The sequence below is a fragment of the Anser brachyrhynchus genome (assembly GCF_964034855.1).
Source record: "Anser brachyrhynchus genome assembly, chromosome: 7".
Lineage (NCBI taxonomy): Eukaryota > Metazoa > Chordata > Aves > Anseriformes > Anatidae > Anser > Anser brachyrhynchus.
In genome coordinates, this window is record NC_137701.1 from 17,940,701 (window position 1) to 17,954,518 (window position 13,818).

At 37.4% G+C, this 13,818-nt stretch overlaps 1 protein-coding gene across 9 annotated transcripts in view; it reads right to left on the bottom strand.

Moving 5' to 3' along the window:
- Window positions 1-13,818, bottom strand: part of OSBPL6 (oxysterol binding protein like 6) — a 99,218-nt gene that overhangs the window by 57,508 nt on the left and 27,892 nt on the right. The gene's annotated exons all lie outside the window — the stretch shown is intronic.

The following is a 13,818-nucleotide window of genomic DNA, read 5'->3' on the forward strand; positions in this document are numbered from 1 at the left end:
TGGGGAAAAGCATGAGGAGGAAGGAGTGGCAGGGAAAACTGTTCCGTATTGACTGTAACCCACCACCCACTGCCACATCCCGTAAACGTATTGGTTTAAATTGGTTTAATTTGGTCTTTGATTTCTCTCTACCCAGATCTATTTTATTTAGCGATAAATTAAATTCATTTTCTCCAAGTTGAGACTGCTTTGTCTGCAACAGTAATTGGTATGCAATCTCCCTGCCTTTATCTCACCCCACATACTTTCCCATCCTATTTTCTCCTCCCATCCCACTGAGAGGCTGGATGGGCACCTGGCTGCTAGCAAGGGCTAAGCCACCACAGCCACAAGGACATTCTCTCTCCTGCTTACTCAGCCACTGCAATGTGCATTACCTCTTTACGAGTTTTCTCTCACTGACTCCTCCTCTTCACCCAAATCTTTAGTTTCAATCCAAGAACGGAAACTTAGATACATATAGCAGCACAGAGGATATTTACGTTGATTATAAACACTACTAAACATTGTATGTCACCAGTACGCTGCAACGGTTCAGGAACAGAGTTACAGTTCTCAGACCTTAACAGATAACTTCAGACTTGCTTCAGCTGATAGATCCTGTGTCTGTTCTTCTACTAACCTTGGATAAGAACGTTCTTTGAATGATGTCCTTTGCATGAAACTATTATCTGTCTCCTCCACCTCTCTTTCCCTAGTTTTAAACTGGCCTTCCCTTTGCTATGCATTCCTCCCCCCCCATCTGAGCTATCTTCTGCACTATGCTCAGCTACTCTGAAGCCTCAAAAGCCAAAACAAAACAAAAAACACCCCACCACAAGCAAAAAAAACACCTCCAGAGCTACTGTAATTCTTCTTGTTTTGCCACTCCTGTTTGAAGACTTCCATTTGCATTTGGTTAAAGACAAGGTATACATGATGGCACCGCTGCGAATCTTGCATTTTTATAACAAGTTGTATACGGCAAGAAAAACACTTAGCATTTTTAAAACATCCAGCATCAGGTCAAATCAACTTTTCCTGAGAAAATACATTTCACTAAGAAGTACTGAACTTTATCTTTCATCATAGGAATGAGCAGGAGAAAGTTGACATTTGTCTGTAAGGAATAAATGAACAGCATTAACCAGCAGTGCTGTGGTTTTTTTTAAAAAAAAAGGCCGCACAACATATTTGTTTCAGAACTTCAGAGGGAAAATATAATGAAGTTGCATTCTGAGAGGCTTTTCCTTCCAGCCTAGCATACCAGGGACTGCTGATCCAGCTTCACAGCATTTTCATATCCTACAAGTGCATCAGGCAAATTTCAGCCAAGGATGTGTACTGACGATGTCTCAAGACCTATGCAAATTTTCCTACAAATAATGACTCAAATTACAAAAATTAGAAATAGCAGAACACTGAAATAATAATCCCGGTTTACAAAGCTGTGCAGAACAGTTGAGTTATGAAATAGCTATAAGGACAAATTTTCAGTCACTTCCAGTCATGAGGTCACTGAAAAATTTTTAGCAGAGCTGCCTTTGGGCAAATGAAAATCAAGTGCTTTTTAAAACATCTGATCTTCACTCAGCTGACTCGTGTAAAAATTTATACTTAGCATTGGCACAGGAGGACAGCGATCTGGCACTTCACGTTTTTTAAGGCTTTCCGGAAGCATAGGTGCTGTTGTAAGAAGCAAACACAAAGCTAGCAAGAGGTACTCAGGAGAAACAGTTCACTGAGTCTGTTCTCACCGGGTTGGCAATTCTGTGAAGTATCTGCTTTTTCTTTTGAATGGTATTGAAGCCAAATAAAACAGTCACACCTGAACCAAATTTCCCAGTGGTTCTGTGGTGTTTCCCAAGCATGAGCCTGAAGCTTACCAAAAACTCACTTAAAGCACACTAATTTGTCAATAGCAGGCTCTCAAAAAGGACATATAAAACAAAATCTTACCCTTCACGCTACAAGAAGCAAACTGTTTCTTGCCCTATTTAACAGAAGCAAGAACTTCAGTACAAAATTGCAATTACTTATATGTAGAAATTTCTGATAGAAGAACAGTTCAGGGTTAAAACTTAAAAAACACAAGATAGTTGAGAAAATGAGCACTGTAAACACAACAAAAATATTTACATAAACTAGCAAGAGCTAGTATTGAGCTTTTTGTTATTGTACTTGCACGTTAAGTTTGGATTCTGTTTCTCTACATTGCTAAGAGCTTATCTTCCAATTCTGCCTTGAAATTTGGGTAATACATCTTTTTTAGAGCATGTTAGAAGGAATAAATGTAGTGAAACTGATGTAAAGAGGCGCCACTCTCTCCGTAACAAAGATAGAAGCAAACAATTATAAATCTAATTTTTTGCCCAACCAATTCAATTTACCAAAATGAAACCAATGCTTTTGAGGCATTTTTCATGCATTTTTTTCCAAGCGTCACTGGCAATTTTGCTATTGGCTTCAGTGGGAACAGAAGCAAGCCACACACTGTGTTACAAGTATTTCTACACTACTTCTAGAAAATACGAGAAAATCTAAGAAAACATTCAAAAACTGTGATGTTAGGATCTTGAGCGGGGAAATATTATTATTCTAATAATTGTGCGTTTGTTCTGATACTGTTCCCTGACAAAGACCAAAATGTCTGATTCATTGTAGGAGGTCAATTTTACCATCTCTACACCACAGGAAATCATCTTAAACCTGAAATTATTTTCAGTGATTTCAGTTGGGCAATTCAAACAGAATGGCATTACCCTTCAGAAATCACGGTGACAAAATTGGCCATTGGATACTAATTGCTTCTTATCCAATTATCATTGACCTGTAGGCTGCAGTTTGCAACCACGACAGCTAAATCCCTCACGAACTGCTAAAATCCACCATCAGTTTAGGACCATCACTTGATTCAGCCCATCAAATATGACTGGCTCACTTCAAAGCTACTTTGCCATGAGGTCCTAGGGTGGGAAATACATTAATCACTTACAAAGAGAAACAGATCTCCTAGAACGCAAAAAACAGACACTGCACAGAGATTTTGGTCATCGCAAGTGACAATCACCTAGCTGGGAGTTCTGTCTTCACCTTTTTTATTTGGCATCTCAACTATTTTGAATGTAAATCATCATTGGTTATTTAGCAATTATTAAAAAAAATACTCATTCTTCAGTACAATCTTTTCTCAATCATTTACTTATTTTCTATGTAAAGCAATGGATATAGAAAGGTAAAATGCCCTACCCAAAGTCCAACAGAGCAAGCAAGTCTTGTAACCAGAACATGCAGTGAAGTGTTATAATTCCAATGCATAAATAAAAATACCATGTGCCATGACTGTAACATCCTCCATATAAGGCAAAAGATCTATATCTGCTGCTATTCATAAAGGAGTACACAATGACTGTATGGAAACAACAATAAGAAATTATTCAAGAAATACACTTACGATTATAGATTATTTACTGAGTTATCAAGAAATTGTTTATTCTTTCTTTTTATTCTGTTTAACCACCAAACACTTAATACACTTAATTCTTACTGTTCACTCCTACTATGCTTGTTTTCAAGCTAGCCTTTGAATTCAGCTTTTTTTTTTCCAGTAATGTTTTTGTGTTTGATCTCAATTGTTACAGCTCTTCCAAGTCTGAAAAAAAAAGGAGGTGAAAACATAGAGATTCCCTTATTCTACCTCTACTTCTAAAATATTTTAATACACAGTAACTTTTTTCCATTTCTTTTTGGTTTATGGGGTTTTTGCCTTTTTTTCTGGTGTCTTAAGTCAAGTACTAAACACATCTTAAAAACAAAGTGATTATTCATTTTCTTTCCATCCACAAAGGGTTGTGGTTTCTTTTGGTCTCTTTCTGGCTAAATAAATAAATAAAACTGTGATGTTTTCTTTTCTTTATTTCTCATATTTTTTTGACAATAGAGGTATTATATTAACCCAGAAGTTCTGCTTTCTACCATCAGAAACAATTGTTTCAGATGCATCAAAATAACCTATCCAATACCAAGAGGTAGTATGATTATTTTTTTATTACACAATGTTACACTAAATAGTTTGAAAGGCAAGAAAGCACTGAGAGCTACATCCTGATTTCTCTTCACCTTCTATCCCATGATACAATAATATGTGTTATTTATCATCTCTTAAAAAGAAATTCTTGGGAATTTTGTAGACTGGACCTTTCAGATTTACAGAAATATTGAGAAGGCACTTGTTCTCAATATAAAAATTCATTACTCTGTAGCTTGTTCAGCAAAGAAAATAAATTATATCTAGAGTTGCATGTGATGCGAATTTTCATTTTAAAATTAAGTATTTTTATGTTGCTAGCTAAAATTAAAAAAAAAAAAGAGAGATTAGAATGGGCAAAGGCTATTTCTATTGGGAAAAGTTTGTGTAAAAAAATATTAGTGGAAATAATGAAAACATACAAATACATGACTTGCATAAATCCAGAGTTATAAATAAACCTGCATCTCATATAAATAGAAGTTTTCAATGGGTAACTCCAAATGAAGTCTAGCTTCAAACAGCAGACTTCTGTAATAAATGCTGTGTTGTTTCTCACTGGCTGTTTGTTTCCCTTGATTGATTCTTCTCTGCAAGAATGCCCAGAACACTTTACAGTCTGTTCAATAACTTATGCAGTATTGGAATAATTTGAGAAGACAATATACGGTGCAGAATGGAGTCTCTGGACATAAATGAAATAAAAATATGCGACCGTCACTGGCATTATTCCAACCGAAGCATCTTCACGCTGATCTGTCAACATGGGGCTGTTTTTCACTGGGAGGGAAGAGGTTTTATGTGGTGCTCTGCAGCTGTATGGCACACACATTCTGTATTCGGGCATCTAGTGGAGCCCATCCTCTGTTGTCATTTTACAAGGAATACACAACTGCATGTTCTCCCCCTCTAACTGCTGACCTTTCATACAGGGAAATCACAACCACGCTTCTGCTGCAGATCCCGAATGTTGCAAACACAAGAATATAATAGAAATAACACATTTCAATGCTGTGGTAATGCTGTGGTGGTTTCATAGTCTATTTATGGGAAACAAACAATTTGCCTTTTTTCTTTCTTCTCTCTCTCTCTCAATAAAGCAGTGAATCAATCACTTTACAGCCGCTATTTGAGAATCAGCCACATCAGCATTTACAATTCAGCTGAGCGAGACAAACTCTGTAACATGCTCTAGGTGTACAGAGACAAGAGAATTAAAAAACAGTGTGAAATCTGATCGACAACTAAGCCCAAAGAAGCTGAAAGATGAGCAGAGACCGCACAAGCAATCTAGCAAACAATTCTGGATTCAACGATTTAACAGCTGCATTTGGTAACTAACAGCCTCATTTGGTTACATGAGGATACTGGCTATGACGAACTTCTTCAGTTGTACTTTCAACTGATTTTTAGCATAATGCTAAGCAAAAATTCGTGTCAGATCCTGCATCTCAAAACCACCTGTCCAGAAAATAACTGTTACCAGATTGCCATCACTCTAGACAAGTTTCTGCTTCTGGTAAAATCAGAAATAGCTATTCTGGATACAAGGTTTTATGGAGGACTTAATATTTGCTGCATTTCTATGTCTTGTTAAACATAATTCATTAAAAATACTACATCAAAAACAAACAAAAACAAAAAACAAAACTCTTTTCCAAATAGGTTTATCACTTTAGCAAGCTATCAACTTTTTAGGAAACAGCTTTAATCAATTAATTTGAAGATATATTTTATTTACAGGTCCTGTTAGAAATCATACAGATCCAGTTCTGGATTCAGGAGAATTATTGGCAACATAAGGCATATTTGCAATATGGAAGAAAAAAAAAAAAGAGCATCTTTTTATTTTCAAAATTCACCAATTCAGTAATTCCCATCAGGAAAATCAGTTTCCCACATTTTTAGCACATTTTTAATAGCATAATTGTTCTAGTAATAACTTTCATGGCTAATATTCAACATAGTCATCAAAACTCAGGTCCTAGAGCTCTGACCAGTTCATTTTAAATCCTAGACAGATACCAAAACAACACTCTTGCTCTAACAGAACACTGATGATTTTCAGGTCCAGTATTTATGAGCAGGAAAAAATGACTAAGAAAAATGGTAAGTATTACTAGCACTGAATGTTTTTTTAAGGTAGAAGATACCATAATTCATATGGCTATGTTACCATTGGCTCTTTCAAGTATTTTAAAAGCTGCATATTCAAGGTTTGAATAACAAATGCACATCTAGTTGTCTGATGACAGACAAAAGTAGTCCTTACCTATTTTCCACATGCAATTTTCTGTAAAATTTTCTAGATCAGATTATTAATTGGCTAAAACACAATGTTTAAGACCAAAGTCTAAACCTGTATCACTATTCCCAATTACACTATCACTTCTTCTAGACTGATACTCAATATTGCAGCCAAAGTAATGAAGGAAAAAAATCGAATTTCATAGCAGCCATGTTTTAAAACCCTACATTTGACACTCTCCACAACAAGCATTTGTTGAAAGAATTATCAAAGAAATTAAAACTAATTAACATGGCATTCCCCCAAATGGTGACTAATTTAACTGATCTTATTAAATGCAGTGTTTATTTTTAACAGTCCTTAGGTTTTGCTTTGGTTCTTTTACTGGGGATCCTTGTGCATTTTGTTTTTGTTTTTAAGGGGGTCTGTTTGTTTATATAGTCTCTATCACTTAAAGTGCCTACTCCACAGAAGACTGCTGCATCAACAATCATCACTGAGATGCTCTAACTTTAATGCCATCCTCTAATGGGACTTGGTGCTCCCCAACACATCACATGTGGTATGATTTCTTTAACACTGATGGTTTTTTTTTGTTTTTGTTTTCCAGAGTTGTTAGTCTAGGTATGGCTCAATAGTAATAAATAAAAATAATATTTTTAAAAATTACTTGTGTGCATTTATGTCTGTAAAATGCAGTTACAACATACTTCATCAAATAGATGGATGAGGTCAAACAGCAGATAATCAGATTCAAACGAGAAGAGGTCAGTACAGCATCTGCCTTTCCCATTTTCTGCTTGCCTACATGATTAAGCAGAGTTTTCCGCCCTTCCAGAATCCCTGAAGCACACATGGCAATTAGTGGCATTCCAGCATGTCCAAAACCTCCAGCTTAGATGATAATTTCAAATTAAGCCCTCAGCTCATTTCCAGCCTCTGAGGATTGCTTCAATAGCTGAAGCGACTGTAGGATTTTCATTAGGATTCCTTTGTTGTTCCTCATTCCTCAGGCTGTCACAATAATAGAGTACTATTGATTTGCATGGCATGGAAATTTTTACATACTCCAGAGGCAGCGTTTTGACCTGTGGTGCATGCATTTGTAACAGACTGCTGTGAGTAGAGGATTATGCAGCGTACATACTTACAAATACACAAATACAAATATGCACTATAACCCAATTAGATATAAAACAGGAAATATTAACTGCTAGACATTATCATCCTTTCTGGGATGACATAAGACCATAAGACTCAAACAGCCTTAGACAGGAAAACAAACAAACAAACAAAAACAACAACAAAAAACACTGTCATCACACACTGTCACATTCCTCCAACCCTTTTTCAAACCCAAAATATTTTAGGGGAAGGAGGTTCTGTGAAAAATTTTTGAAGAATTACATTTTTCAGATTTTTAATATAAGCCATAAAGAGACAGTAAATTGTAATCAAAACTCAGAATATCATTTAAAGGAAAAAGAGAGCAAGTTTCATGCATCTTGATTTTTTTTATGGATAAAATAACACAATTTTCAGCAAGCTCTTAAAAAAATACTCTTAAAAAAAAATAGCCTCTTCTCTTTTGCTTAATTTAGTAATTTTTTTTTTTTTTTAATCACCGGGCAACTTGGACAAAGAAAATAGTTTAGAAGCCTAAAGACTCAGGTTTCTTTCAAATAAGAGTTTCAACTGGCTAGTGATCTAAAGCACAGAACTTAATTTACCTTATAAAGGGGCTGCCTTTTACTGCCTTTTTTATTATCCTGTGTCATTTCCCTGCATCCTGTATTTCCACTACCTCATCACCTTTACATTTTTGCTGCGTTTCAAACCTACCAAGTAAAATTTTTGATTCCTATGTCTCAGAGCAAATTAAGAATTGCCTATTTTATTGATCTTGAATTTTGAACAGTGCATCATCAAATGCTTGTAGGGAGGATGCCACAAAAGTCACTGCTGTCCCAACATAAATGCTGCATTTAATGGGAGCAAATCCAAACTTGATGTTGATGGAATTTGCTCAGGTCACAGAGAATGGAGTGGGGATGCACAAAATTGGAGGATCAGTCAGAGCTTCCAAGAACCTAGTTTTTTGGGGTGCTAAATTGAAGGTCACATCCAGGAACAAAAAACAGGGTGCAATTACACAATGGGAACTTCATTCTTGGAAGCAATTAGTTTCACAAACATTAAGTGTCACGGCAGATCACAGCTGCACAGGATAATATAGTTAATAGCTTATATATAATCTGGGAAACATCAAGAAGGAATAGGGAGGTTGTATTACCTCTGTGACTGCTACTAAATCACTGTGTTCAGCTCTGCCACCAACATTTCAAAGACATCCACAAATGGGTTCAAGAGAGAACCATGAGCGTGACGACAGGACTGAAAAACATCACTACTAATAAATAGTTTATAGAGGTACATATATTTAGTTTGTCAAAGAGAAGATTAAACGGTCACTGCATAACAATCTATAGCCCACTACATGGGGGAGAAGGAATTTATTATTAGCATTCTTCTCAAAAGATATAACAAAAACTAATGGGACAAAAAAAAAGGTGAAGGGTAAGCTAAATACGCAGATTAGAAATAAGGCACACAAATATAATGGCAGCAATAATTGAACACTAATAAAATACACTAAGGCTTATACTGGGTGTATGTAGGGGATGGGTAGGCATTTTTTGATCAAGACTGGAATTCTTTTTTTGTTTTGTTTTGTTTTAAATATGTTCCAAAGCTCAACCACTGCTACTAATTTGGAATCAGGTATTCATACAGGGAAGTCTGATCGCCTATTCCATCATATAAGGTCAGGTTACACCGTACTGCAAACGAACCAAACAATGAAATGAAAAACAGAAAAAGAAGGATAAACTGAAAGGAATAAAACTTTTTCTCCTTAATTCTGATCTTTGGTGCACCCCATTAATCTCTCCACTTGAAGGACTACAATTTTATCCTCCTATGTCTCTAGGCATTTATGAAGCCTGATACTTTGTACAGAACAACGTTAGATGTTCATAAAGTCTAGAGAAATTGTCCTGGTTTTAGCTAGGATAGAGTTAATTTTCCTCCTAGTAGCTGGTAGGGTGCTATGTTTTGGATTAGGATGAGAAGAGCGCTGATAACATGCTGATGTTTTAATTGTTGCAGAGCAGTGTTTACACCAGGCCAAGGACTTTTCGGCTTCTCGCTCTGTCCTGCCAGCGAGCAGGCTGGGGGTGCAGCAGGAGCCGGGAGGGGACAGACCCAGGACAGCTGACCCAAACTGGCCAAAGGGGTATTCCATACCATCTGACGTCATGCTAAACAATATATAGGGGTGGCTGGCCGGGGTGGGGGGCCGGCTGCTCGGGGATAGGCTGGGCATCGGTCAGCGGGTGGTGAGCAATTGCATTGTGCATCACTTGTTTCTTACACATTCTTATTATTATTCTTATTATTCTTATTATTTTATTTCCTGTCCTAATAAACTGTCTCTATCTCAACCCACAGGCTTTAGTTTCTCGTTTCTCTCCCCCATCCCAGAAAGGGAGGGGGGAGGGTGAGCGAATGGCTGTGTGGTGTTTAGCTGCCAGCCGGGTTAAGCCACAACAGAAATATATATTCCCATCACTGCTAATATTTTTCTTACTACTTTAATGAAAACTGTCTTACTGACATATATTTAAAGCATGTGTCCATGAAAGAGCAGGTGCACATCATAAAGTCATTTTCTTATCTCATTACTACGTGAATTTCTTTGTAACTCGTTCAGTGAATGGTTTCATGAGAAAGACAGAAAAATAAACTATTACAGTTCGTGCCAAAGCAGCACCAAAAATGTCTCGAGTGCTTTACAATAGCATTAGGAATCACAGGAGTGGCTGAAAAGACCATGAGATGGAATAATTGCTTCTGAAGCTCCTGCAAGGTCTCAGATAAATTAACTGGAATTAAACTGAGCACAAGAACAGGTGGATTGCTCAAAAGTAGCTTCCTGACAGAGCAAATCAGTGACAAAACAAACAAACAAAACAAAACAACTTTCCTTGTAATACACAGCTGGTTATCACAGCTCTCCTCCATGAGGGCAATGCATAATATTTCCTATCATCACACTATTACTTAATACAAAGACCAGCACACATCAACAGTTAAATACGCTTAGTTCTTCCTACTTTTGAAATACTAATAAATCAGCATTCAGCTGCACTGACAGAAAACATAGTGTAAAAACACTCAAAAGTAACATTCATTTGTCATAGCAGGAATTCTCTACCTCCAACATTATTAGTAATTTCAGCTGAAATTACACAACATTAAATTTATTCCACCTATGTACAGAGCATAACTAATATGAGAATGGAAATGTCCTCAGGCACTTTGCCCATAAAAAATACTTCTGCAATCCTATAGTATTCTCATCATGGGAAAGCTGTACACTGTCCATCAGTTATTGATTTCCAAAATGTATTATAGACAGAAAACTATTCCTAATATGTATTGATTTTTGTACATAAACAGGTTATAAAACCAGAAGAGACTACTGTGGCCATCTAACATAAAAAGGGTCAAGGGAATTTTCAAGATTCGTTACTCTTAGAGATATACAATATCATTTAGCAAAACATCCAATATCAAGGAAAAAGCATCCAGTGGCAGGCAGTGACCATAAATCCTAATCGGTTCTTGCACAAAATAATTTTTCTGCATTATTAAGTATGCATATGCCATTTCTGCTTTAAATATGTCTAACTTCAAAACTTGGGCAAGGGACCTTCTTAAACTTGCCAACTACATGGAACATCCCTCCTCAAACGCAAAAGTTGCTTGTGCACAAATACACCATATTTAGTATTTACACAGGAATACAGGCATCTAATGTCAGTTTTCAGTTTTCTTTTTAAGATTTTTAACAAGGTTGACAAATTTTAGACAAAAATTGACATAATTAAGGAATTGACAAACATTTTATAGTCAGAAAGGTCCGTGTTCTGTCCAAGAGAAGCCAGGATGAAAGGTTACTTGGCTGCAGTGGTAACTTCCCTGGTTCCCATAGCAATACATTTGTTTGTGCATTTCTGGAGTTCAGCATCCTGCTCAACCACATTGCACAGGCAGCTTACAGTCAAGTAATTGCCCTTCATCAGCTGTAAATCCCTTCAGTGAATAAACAGCTCTTGTGGGCAGTGCTCCTCACCCCTGTCTGGATGAAGGGGCTCACATGGTATTTCCCTATGCCTGTGTCCCTCTGGACCACCAAACCACCCCTGACTTCCCACTTTAAGCCTTGGCTACCTATTTAAGTACTGTCAGACACCTGCTGTCTGTAAGATGCCATACCTGTCCTCCCTGTGGCCACCGGGTGAGGAGGTACCACTGCCACAATGCTGCAGGCGAGGAGATGCTCCCACCAGGCAGAGGGCAGCGTGGGGACATGCATGAAGCACAAGCAGCAGGCATGAGGTGCTTCGACGGTATTACAGAGGCATGCTTGAGCTATTACTCTGACCACAGGCACATTTCACAATAGCCAGTTGCTCAGATATTCATATTCACCCGCTCTACGTCTCTCATCACACATGCATGTAAAACCAGTGCAGGCTGTGCAGGACACACTCCCAAAGACACACTCCTTGAGAGGCTGTGCAGGCTTCACAAATTATAATAAGAAGTCTGAGCGATATAGGAAGAAAATGTAAATTAGAAAATGTAAAAAAGCGCTTTGACCACAATTAACAATTGCACAGCAATAACTTGGCAATATAGTAAAGGTGCCAGCTGGCAAGCAGTACTCTCCATGACTTTTTTTCTGTGCTGGGAAACGATCATGCTTCCCTACTAACACCTAACATTGCTATTCTCTTTGAACACCATATACAAAAATTCTACTTACACTTTCCCTTAATTAAGGACAGGACTCTCACATTCAGTACCTTTTGGTGTCTTACAGAAAGCACCCAGGGTAGGAATGCCCACCTGAGAAGCCCCTTTCATCTCTCTCTAAAAACATGTCTTTTAACACTTCAGTGAGGGATGACCATTGTTGCATGACCTGCTGCATTAGCATCACTTGCAACACATGAAAATAGCTTTTGACTACTGCACATGATAAACCAGAACGCGTGCAATGGCAGCAAGCAATAAGATTGAGACTTAGATGGAGCTACACAATTGGGAAATGGGGTACATGGAGCTCAGTCAATCAACTGAAAAATGCATTAATTTTACACAGGCCATTGAGAAGGAGTATTTTGTGTTAGTGATCAACAATCATATCTACCAACCTTGCAAGATGCTTGCGAGCTCTTTAATGCTTAGTAATGCCTCCATCCTCCAAATGCTATGTGAATACCCTGTGTTAGCCAGCAGAGACTTGTAGGGATAGCAGAGAAGCAGAAACACAAATCCCTAACACACTAGTATGTATCACCCATGTCTCAACTTTTCAGTAGATTCACTTTTTCCCTCTTCTGCCAACCTCATGAACACCCCAGATTCCCACAATACACCATACCTTGCAGACCCATCCCTCTGCCCTCACTCCTGTATTTTTCATTCTTCCTCTGCCTCACCCTTAGACCATGAAGCATACACTGTGAACCCTTTTGCCCTTTCATATTTCAGGACCATGCCAGGTCCCTTTTTCTCTTTCTTTCTTTATGCTACTCTTATAAACTTACTGAAATCATGACCTCTGCGCTTTATCTTTCCATTTCTCGCCCAAGCTCTATACTTGCCCCACTTCTTCATGTTACACAGCACATCCCAGATTATCAGTTCAGAGCAACAAATTCTTTTAAAACAATTTTAAACATATTCTGTATTTGCAAAATCCTGCTCTTCACAGGAGAGGCCATGGCTGCAGAGTCAAGTCACAGGAAAAATATGAATAAAGGAAGAGAACCTACAATTAGAATTAAAAAAAAAAAAAAAAAAAAAAAACTTCTGTCCTACCACTCTGCAATACAGATGTCTATGCCCCAGACTCTCTCCCTCCAGGGACAAGATATGAGAAGGCTTTTCTTCAGCATGATCCAAACAAAATTTGAGTGGCTTTGAGTGGCTAACAACACGCAAAATATGTCTCATTTCAATATTACTAAACCTGAAGTGCACTATCACTTTATCACAAACTATTTGTAATTTTCTTTGCAAAATAGTTTGCAATGAGGGACTTAGAGTTACACCAGCAACACCAGCACCTACACAATGCTTTTCATCTGTAGCTCTCAAAAGCATTTTAAGAAGTTTAATTTTAGCATGAAGTCAGCCACAGCAGATGCAGTTTGCAAGTTGCCATCAATTCTCACAAAGTCCTCATTAATGATCTGAAATAGCAGTTCCATTCAAGCTCTAAATGGAAAGTGGCTGCCAATTATGCACAACACTGTTTGTCATTGTGCTTTAGCTGAATATTTACTGAGAACTAATACATTTTCTTTTGTGCCCAAATACAAGATTCCCAAATTGATATCAGGAGAAAAATCTAAAATGCCTAATTTCAATACCACTTTAAAGAGACACGGAGGAATTATTCTGTTTCACCAGTAAGAAACAAGTTCCT